The sequence below is a fragment of the Aegilops tauschii genome, chromosome 7, assembly GCF_002575655.3.
Source record: "Aegilops tauschii subsp. strangulata cultivar AL8/78 chromosome 7, Aet v6.0, whole genome shotgun sequence".
NCBI lineage: Eukaryota > Viridiplantae > Streptophyta > Magnoliopsida > Poales > Poaceae > Aegilops > Aegilops tauschii.
This window is the reverse complement of record NC_053041.3, coordinates 510865290-510873182: the sequence shown is the minus strand read 5'-3', so window position 1 is coordinate 510873182 and position 7893 is coordinate 510865290. Positions and strand designations below refer to the sequence as shown.

General features: G+C 43.8%; 1 pseudogene; it reads right to left on the bottom strand.

Annotated features, from left to right (window-relative positions):
- Window positions 1–382: 382 nt before the first annotated feature.
- On the bottom strand, window positions 383–2673 carry LOC109774241 (protein FAR1-RELATED SEQUENCE 5-like; annotated as a pseudogene).
- Window positions 2674–7893: the final 5220 nt, after the last annotated feature.

The following is a 7893-nucleotide window of genomic DNA, read 5'->3' as shown; positions in this document are numbered from 1 at the left end:
TCTTTGAAATTTGAAAGGGATTACCACAATAATGGGCACGCGGTATCCCAGAGAGCACGCACCTGTCATTCAGAAATACAGACACCAAAAATTCAGAAACCAAGACTCGTTTTCATAGTCATCCAATTTCCAAAATGCATCCTCACATTGCAACATAATCCAGAAATCATTACAGTACAGGAGTTCTACTGTGGAACATAATTCAGAAACTAAGACAATAATCAAAATTCCATAATGCATCATCACATTGGAACAAAATTCAGAAAATCATGACAGTCCAGAAGCTCCATTGTGGCACAAAATTCAGAAATCATGATAGTAGATAAGTTCTACTAACAGAACTACCGACGAACCCTCATACACACAGTTCCAAACCATTTGTAGCATACAGTAGCTTCAGATTATACATAGTTGGCAAAACAGCAGCTGAATACACCCAGCAAGCATGGAAATAAAGAAGTTCTAGTGATAGAACTACCAACGCACACATGATGTTCTACAAGTTCATAGTCTAAACAAACAGATTCTTATAATTGCTCACAGCCCAATCATCCGCAGATCACCCACTTTGTGGCAGTTGTTTCGCCTGTGCCCTTTGATTCCACAATTTTTGCACCTCGCTGGCTTGCTGACATATGCCGCAGAACCTTGTCCGTTTGCTGAGCCCCTCGTACGGTGCCTTCTCAGGGCTGGTGGTTGGGCGCCCCATTTCTTTCCTCTTCTTTGGCGCCAACAAACCAGCGAGTCTGTTGCCACTCTCATACGCAGAAGTAGCATCACGATTCACCGTAGCCATAACTGCACCGCCACTTGCTGCAGCAAGAGGTGTTTGTACTGCTAGTTGATTAACAACATCTCCATGTTCAGCTACTCTGTACTCCAAACCCATGTCCCTGGTCCACCGTTTGACAATGTGCTTATGTGGTATTTCCGTAGTACGGATGAAATCCAGCACCTGCATTTTTCAAATTGCTCATTTAGTGCATCACAGACTGCACATAGTGTATACACATCTCAAAAACATATTCTCCATTTTTTCAGAAACCATACCTTCAGAACATGGCTGCAAAGGAGCCCCATGTGTGCAAATTGCCCGCACTCGCAGTCGAATTCCTCACCTCCTTCAAGAACATTCACCTTATATGATACCCTACACCATTTTTCTCTCTGTGCGGCTTCCGTATGAATTGCAAGATATGGTTTCCCTTTCTCGAGCTCCTCCACTTGGTATGCGCCGCACTCATAGAGAATATGCACAAACTGCTCAAACATAGCTCGTGTGTATATCTTGTCGGCATGTCTCTCAATAGCTAAGTTTGCTTTGCACAGTGGTCTGCCCTGAAATATTAGATGCACCAAATTAGTGACCAAAAATTACTACTGCACATCTCGTGCCAAATTATGAAAAAGGTCTTACTATTCGTGTCCGCTTCTCCTCATAGTTCTCCTCAGCTTCCCTGTCAAACTGAAGTCTCATGTATTTCTTCACAAACAAATGCATTGTACAACCAAGCGGGACATAGTTCTTCAGCATGTGATTCGCACTTTCGCTGCGCTGGGTGCTGGTCATCTTAGCACAAAAAACACCTTTAAAATATGCACCTTTATTATGCTGTGCTGGGTGTTGGTCATCTTATGTCATACAGTTGTGTCATGTAGTTGTGTGTCTTCAGATTGTATTTCTCCACCAATATCTTCCAACCTTCCTCGAATTCATCGATTGTAAGCATGTGATTTACTACCTTGTGGAACTCTGCCCTGAACTCGCTCTTCTTGGTGTACAACAAGCCAAGTGATTCCTTCGCCTTCTTTAGCACATGCCACTTGCACCATCGGTGTGCCATTTGAGGCATCACACTTTTAATGGCGACCTCCATCGCTCGGTTTTGATCTGCACAACAACACCAAATTGTATTAGACAACCATGCTTTCGTAACATCAATACAAACATTTGTCACACACAGAGTATGTACAGTATGAATTCACACCTGTCAAAATGGTTTTTGGTGCACTTCCGCCCATCATCCTAACAAATTCTGTGAAAACCCACTCAAATGTCTCAACTTTCTCATCACGGACCAAAACCCCAGCTAGGATGATGCTCTGGAAATGATTATTCACACCTACAAACAGACCAAATGGCATGTTGTACAAGTTTGCTCTATATGTCGTATCGAAGGTAACAACATCTCCGAAGAATGTGTACTGCAGCCTGCTACTCCCATTTTCCCACATAAGAGTCGTTTTCCACCCATCCTGGTCCGCCTGGACACGATACGTGAAGTGTGGATCTCTTGAACCCAGATCTACAAAAACCTCCATCGTTTTCCTCACATCATCCTCTGCTTGCTCTCTGCTGATTTTACCACACAAATTTTTCAGAGCCCTTTTTGTGAAAGGAACCTTTTCCATTGAACCAAAAAAGCTCCCAATTATACTGTGTACTTTGCCTAAATTCACATTGTTCTGCCGTAATTGCTCCACCAAGTCTCTTCTATAGGCATCAATGTGCTTGTGGGATGGCCAGTGAATCGTCTGCCCATATGTTGGAGATAGCGAATGATTGTGTTATTCATGATGTTCATATAGTATCAACCATTGTCCTTCGAACAGAGCAACCTTATTAATGCTGGGCATTCGCATCGGCACGGTCTAGTGTTCTCCACCCCTGCTTTGCCCTGCAAAACACCAATCATCACGAACATGCAAATATCAGGTTTCACAGACTCAAGAAGCAGACCAAATTTATGAAATAATCTAGGAGGGTACAAATACATACCGCACATCCACAAACGATTTCCTGCATGCATTTTTTTCTCTCCACATCCAGCCTACTCTTCCCGTACCTTATTCCAAATCCCTTCTCCCATGAGTAGAGATTGTAAAAATCATAGGCCTCCCCAAGTGTATCGAAGCTTGTCCCCAGTGCTGGCACGATTACAATGCTGCCTGGCTTGTCAGCAAAACCCCTTATTGCCTTCTCAAGGGCGCTGGGTTGCCGAGGGCAAGGCGCCCTCCTAGGAGCAGCAGCTCCAATTCTAACCCTGCATTTTTCATAGATCAATATGTCACAGCTTGTATGTGTACTGGAATGAAATCACTAATATCCTGCTTATGCCTAGATCTAGAGTTTTCAACATTTCGATCTCATACTAATTCGCTTTATCCATAATCCACAACCCCTAGCATTTTTGTGTCCCCCTCAAGCTGCATATCAGAAACCTTCCCAACGAAATTGTGGTATCCTGATCCAGGACTGCTTAGCCTTTTTGTTATCCTAGTACACCTACTGGTAGGCACCCATGTTAAGGCTGCCATCATGACATGTTTACCAAATTCAAATTATATTTGTGTTTCATGAATGACCAATTTTTATTTATCATGTCAAACAAGCCTGCCTTTTAGTCCACGCTCTAATTTATATTCTTACTTTCCCTGTATTCCATGATCCAATTTTCGAACTGCTAGTTCCCAGCTCAATTCCGCTATCTATCCCCTACTATCAGAATCCAGTATCCATAAACAAATACCAACACTGCTATGCTTTATATTAACCATCTGTGCCTGCTAGTTTGCAAAGTACTGCCTATGAGGGAAGAACACAAGCATTTTCCATAATGTTGTATACAGCTATTCCAATTTTCAGAGAATCTTCTTTATACAAAAAATTCATATACAGCCTACTGCTAAACCGGTCTGACTACACACAAGTCAGAATGTGGCATTTGCATAGTATACTTCAAAGTGGACAAACACCATTAGCCAATAGATTACCTGCGAGTCCAGCCAGGAGTTTTTGGATCAATTTGACCTATGGATTGCTCAGATGCTTGCGGTTCATCACCCCCCTCTGCCACGACTGTCACATCCGCCGCACAAATCTACCCGTCAATGCTACCTATGGCCATTGGGGGCAGCTCTTCGGCTCCTGCCGCCACAGCTGGGTAGAGCAGATGCTCCATTGGTAGCTCGTTGTCGTTCACCTCCTCCATCACCGCGGTCTTGCAGTCCACCAAATCCATGGATGAGAGGCACATATCCACCAACAGGAACTCTCTTGAGACGGGGAGGGGCAGGGGTGTGATGACCCACAAGTATAGGGGATCAATTGTAGCTCTTTTCGATAAGTAAGAGTGTCGAACCCAACGAGGAGCAGAAGGAAATGACAAGTAGTTTTCAGTAAGGTAATGTCTGCAAGTGCTGAAATTGTAAGTAGCAGAGTAGTTTGATGGCAAAATAATTTGTAACGAGCAAGTAACGATAGTAGTAAAAAATATGCAGCAAGGTAGCCCAATCCTTTTGAGGCAAAGGACAGGCCAAAACGATCTCTTATGATAAGCAAAGTGTTCTTGAGGGTACACGGGATTTTCATCTAGTGCACTTTCATCATGTTGGTTTAATTCGTGTTCGCTACTTTGATAATTTGATATGTGGGTGGACCGGTGCTTAGGTCCTGTTCTTACTTGAACAAACCTCCTACTTATGATTAACCCTCCCGCAAGCATCCGCAACTACGAGAAAATTATTAAGAATAAATTCTAACCATAGCATTAAACTTTTGGATCCAATCGCTCCCTTACGGAATAGCGCATAAATTGAGGGTTAAGCTTCTGTCACTCTCGCAACCCATCATCTAATTGCTACTCCACAATGCATTCCCTAAGGCCCAAATATGGTGAAGTTTCATGTAGTCGTCGTTCACATGACACCACTAAGGGAATCACAACATACATACTATCAAAATATCGAACACATATCAAATTCACATGATTACTTGCAAAATGATTTCTCCCATGACCTCAAGAACAAAAGTAACTACTCACAAATGATAAACATGTTCATGATCAGAGGAGTATTAAATAGCATAATGGATCTGAACATATAATCTTCCACCAAATAAACCATATAGTAATTAACTACAAGATGTAATCAACACTAAGCACCAATCTATAGTTCTGGTAACAAGATCGAACACAACAGATGAACTAGGGTTTGAGATGAGATGGTGCTGTTGAAGATGTTGATGGAGATTGCCCTCCCCAAGATGGGAGAGTTGTTGGTGATGATGAGGACGATGATTTCCCCCTTCCGGAGGGAAGTTCCCCCGGCGGAATCGCTCCGCCGGAGGGCAAAAGTGCTCCAGCCCAAGTTCCGCCTCGAGACGGCGGCGCTCCGTCCCGAAAGTCCTCTCCTTATTTTTTCTAGGTCAAAATGTCCTATATACCAGAAGTTGGGCACCGGAGGTGGGCCGAGGAGGGCACAACCCACCAGGGCACCCGTGGCCTCCCTAGCGCGCCCAGGTGGGTTGTGCCCACCTGGTGGCCCCCCTCTGGTAGTTATTTGCTCCAATAATTCTTATATATTTCATAAAAAATCTCCGTCAAGTTACAGCTTATTTGGAATTGTGCGGAATAGGTGGCCTGGCATAGCTTTTCTAGGTCTAGGTTTCCAGCTGTCGGAATTCTCCCTCTTTGTGTGTAACTTGTAAATTATGAGAGAAAAGGCATTACAATTACTCCAAAAAGCATTATTACGGATAAAAACATTATAAATAACAGTAAGAAAACATGATGCAAAATGAACGTATCAGGGTGGTGGTGGGGGGTGGAACGGGGCTGAGGGATTTCGTTTACCTTCTAATCGATTGCATGAGGAACTCCATCCGGGAATCGCCGCCGAGTTTTCCTTCCGCCACAGACCTCGGCGGGCGTCAATGGCGCTGCAGGATAACGTTGCCACGGGTGGGAGAGAGCTCCTTCCATCTGACTTGTCAATTACTACGCTGCCCACCGCCCCCTACCGGAGATCCATTATCTGAGCCACAGATCGGGAATAGAACGTAGACCCGAGCCACGGCTCAGGGAATCTCCCGTCACGGCCCCAACCACAACCTCCGTCACCAGCGGTTCGTACGCCGCAGACCCATTCGGTATTCTTTCCTCCCGTGAATTAAAAAGGAAGGAACAGCTGGTGAGAGACAAATCTTGAAGCCCTATCGAGTCGTCCTGATAACACGAGCACATGTGCTCGTGACCAGAACAACCGCGTCCCACATATTTCCAATAAGTTTCTCACTACTAGACATCTGAACACCATTGACACTGACCGGCCTGTCAAGCATCAGTGATGAGGGTCAATGCTGATCGGCCAGTGGAAGCACATTAGTGATATGTATCCCTGGTCTTGGTTTGAAAGTTATCATTGGCTGATATAAAAATGACCGGTATGTGATATGTTGTACCGATGAGCACAAATGAGCAATTATAATCACTGAATGGCGTCTCCACCTCACCCATCTGTATAGTCAACTTAAATCTAACCCTTTTATTTTTCCACTGGTCAATGTTGTTCTGTAGATAGCATGTTATAATCATCAGGCACTCCCTGTTTCCATTCCTTACCTTCATCGCCACCGTCCAGTCCCTTCCTCCCATTGGCTTCCCTATTACCCCTCCTCTCCGCCTGGCCGCTTATTGGTGGAGGGCTCTCCAACGGCCCTGCGGCCTTCCTTCAAGGCCACATCGTCATGACGCAGGCACTGCAAGTCCTCTGAGCCTCGTGGCAGCGCTCTCTCGTTGGATCGTTGCCGCATTCTCGGACACCCCTTGCTTTGCCCCTGGGATCTTCCTTGCTGCTAGCTATGTCTCCCGCGCCTCGATGCATGGTGGTAGACCCGACATGTACTGCACTATTCTTCGGTTGCGGCGCCGGCCACGATGGTGAACTCCATCCCTTCACAACTATGTTGCAATTCAATTATGCTATGCATGTCATGGATGTGCTACAATTCTATGATGCATGTAATTGTCTTGTTATGAATCCTACAATTTCTATGTGTTTCACGTACCTACGAATATGTCAGAAATATAATCTGCCATATATATGTTAGGAAATGATCTTGCCGGGGTTGCTCTGCCCTGGAGTATATATTATGCATGTTATATGTGACAATATAGTGATGAATATTTCATTGAAAATAGTACAAATGCAACCAACTCTCTCATTAGGAGATATAGTGCAATATTGTTCAATGACATACTTGGTGCATATTATTTGACTCATCCATGTCTAATGAAACTCAACTAGGTCTAAATAAAATAATACTATTGCAGCTGCCATATATTTTAGTTGCACTGCACAAATTGAAAGAAGAGATGAGAAAGTCTTAGGGGTAGTAGGCCCGAGCAACTTCGGAACCCTCACTTTGGATACGGGTGTGCACAAGTGGTAGAAGAGGTAAATAGTTTCTAAGGATCTGAAACAAGTGCCGGAAGATTCTGCCATCTCCAGACACACAACAAATATCCACTTGCTGCTTCTTGGAGAAACCGAGGGAGTCCTCGAGTGGAGTCTATTAAACTTAGATATTATATTCTTAACTACATCTGTATTAAATGAACCAATGAATATTTTAATTTAATTGCCTTGGAAAATTCATGTGCGTGGACTTGCATTTTAGTGGCACTGCACAATAGAAGATGACCAAGGGGTTTATGAAGTAGGAGAGAGATCGGTGAGAAAATATATGACCTCCCTCTAGTTTGTTAAGAGGCTCAAAGTGCGTAACTTTGGCTAGTATTCTTGATTTGTTGGTTCACAATCTTGTATGTTAAGAGGCTCAACAATGAAGCGTGTATCTTTGGCTAGTATTCTTGAATTGTTGGATGTAAGCCGTGTAAATGTACATGTGAATTTTGTTACAAAAGAAAAACAATGTGCAAATGAATGATTATGCCTATGTATTATGTTCCTATCTTTCTGTAAATTTTGTTTGCATTGCTAGTCACATAGATAAATAAAACGCACACATGCAAATGGTTAACAATATCAGTATCACTGACCAGCTCGCGTTCAGAACTAGTACCACGTCACTGACCGGCCGTTGGCCGGTCT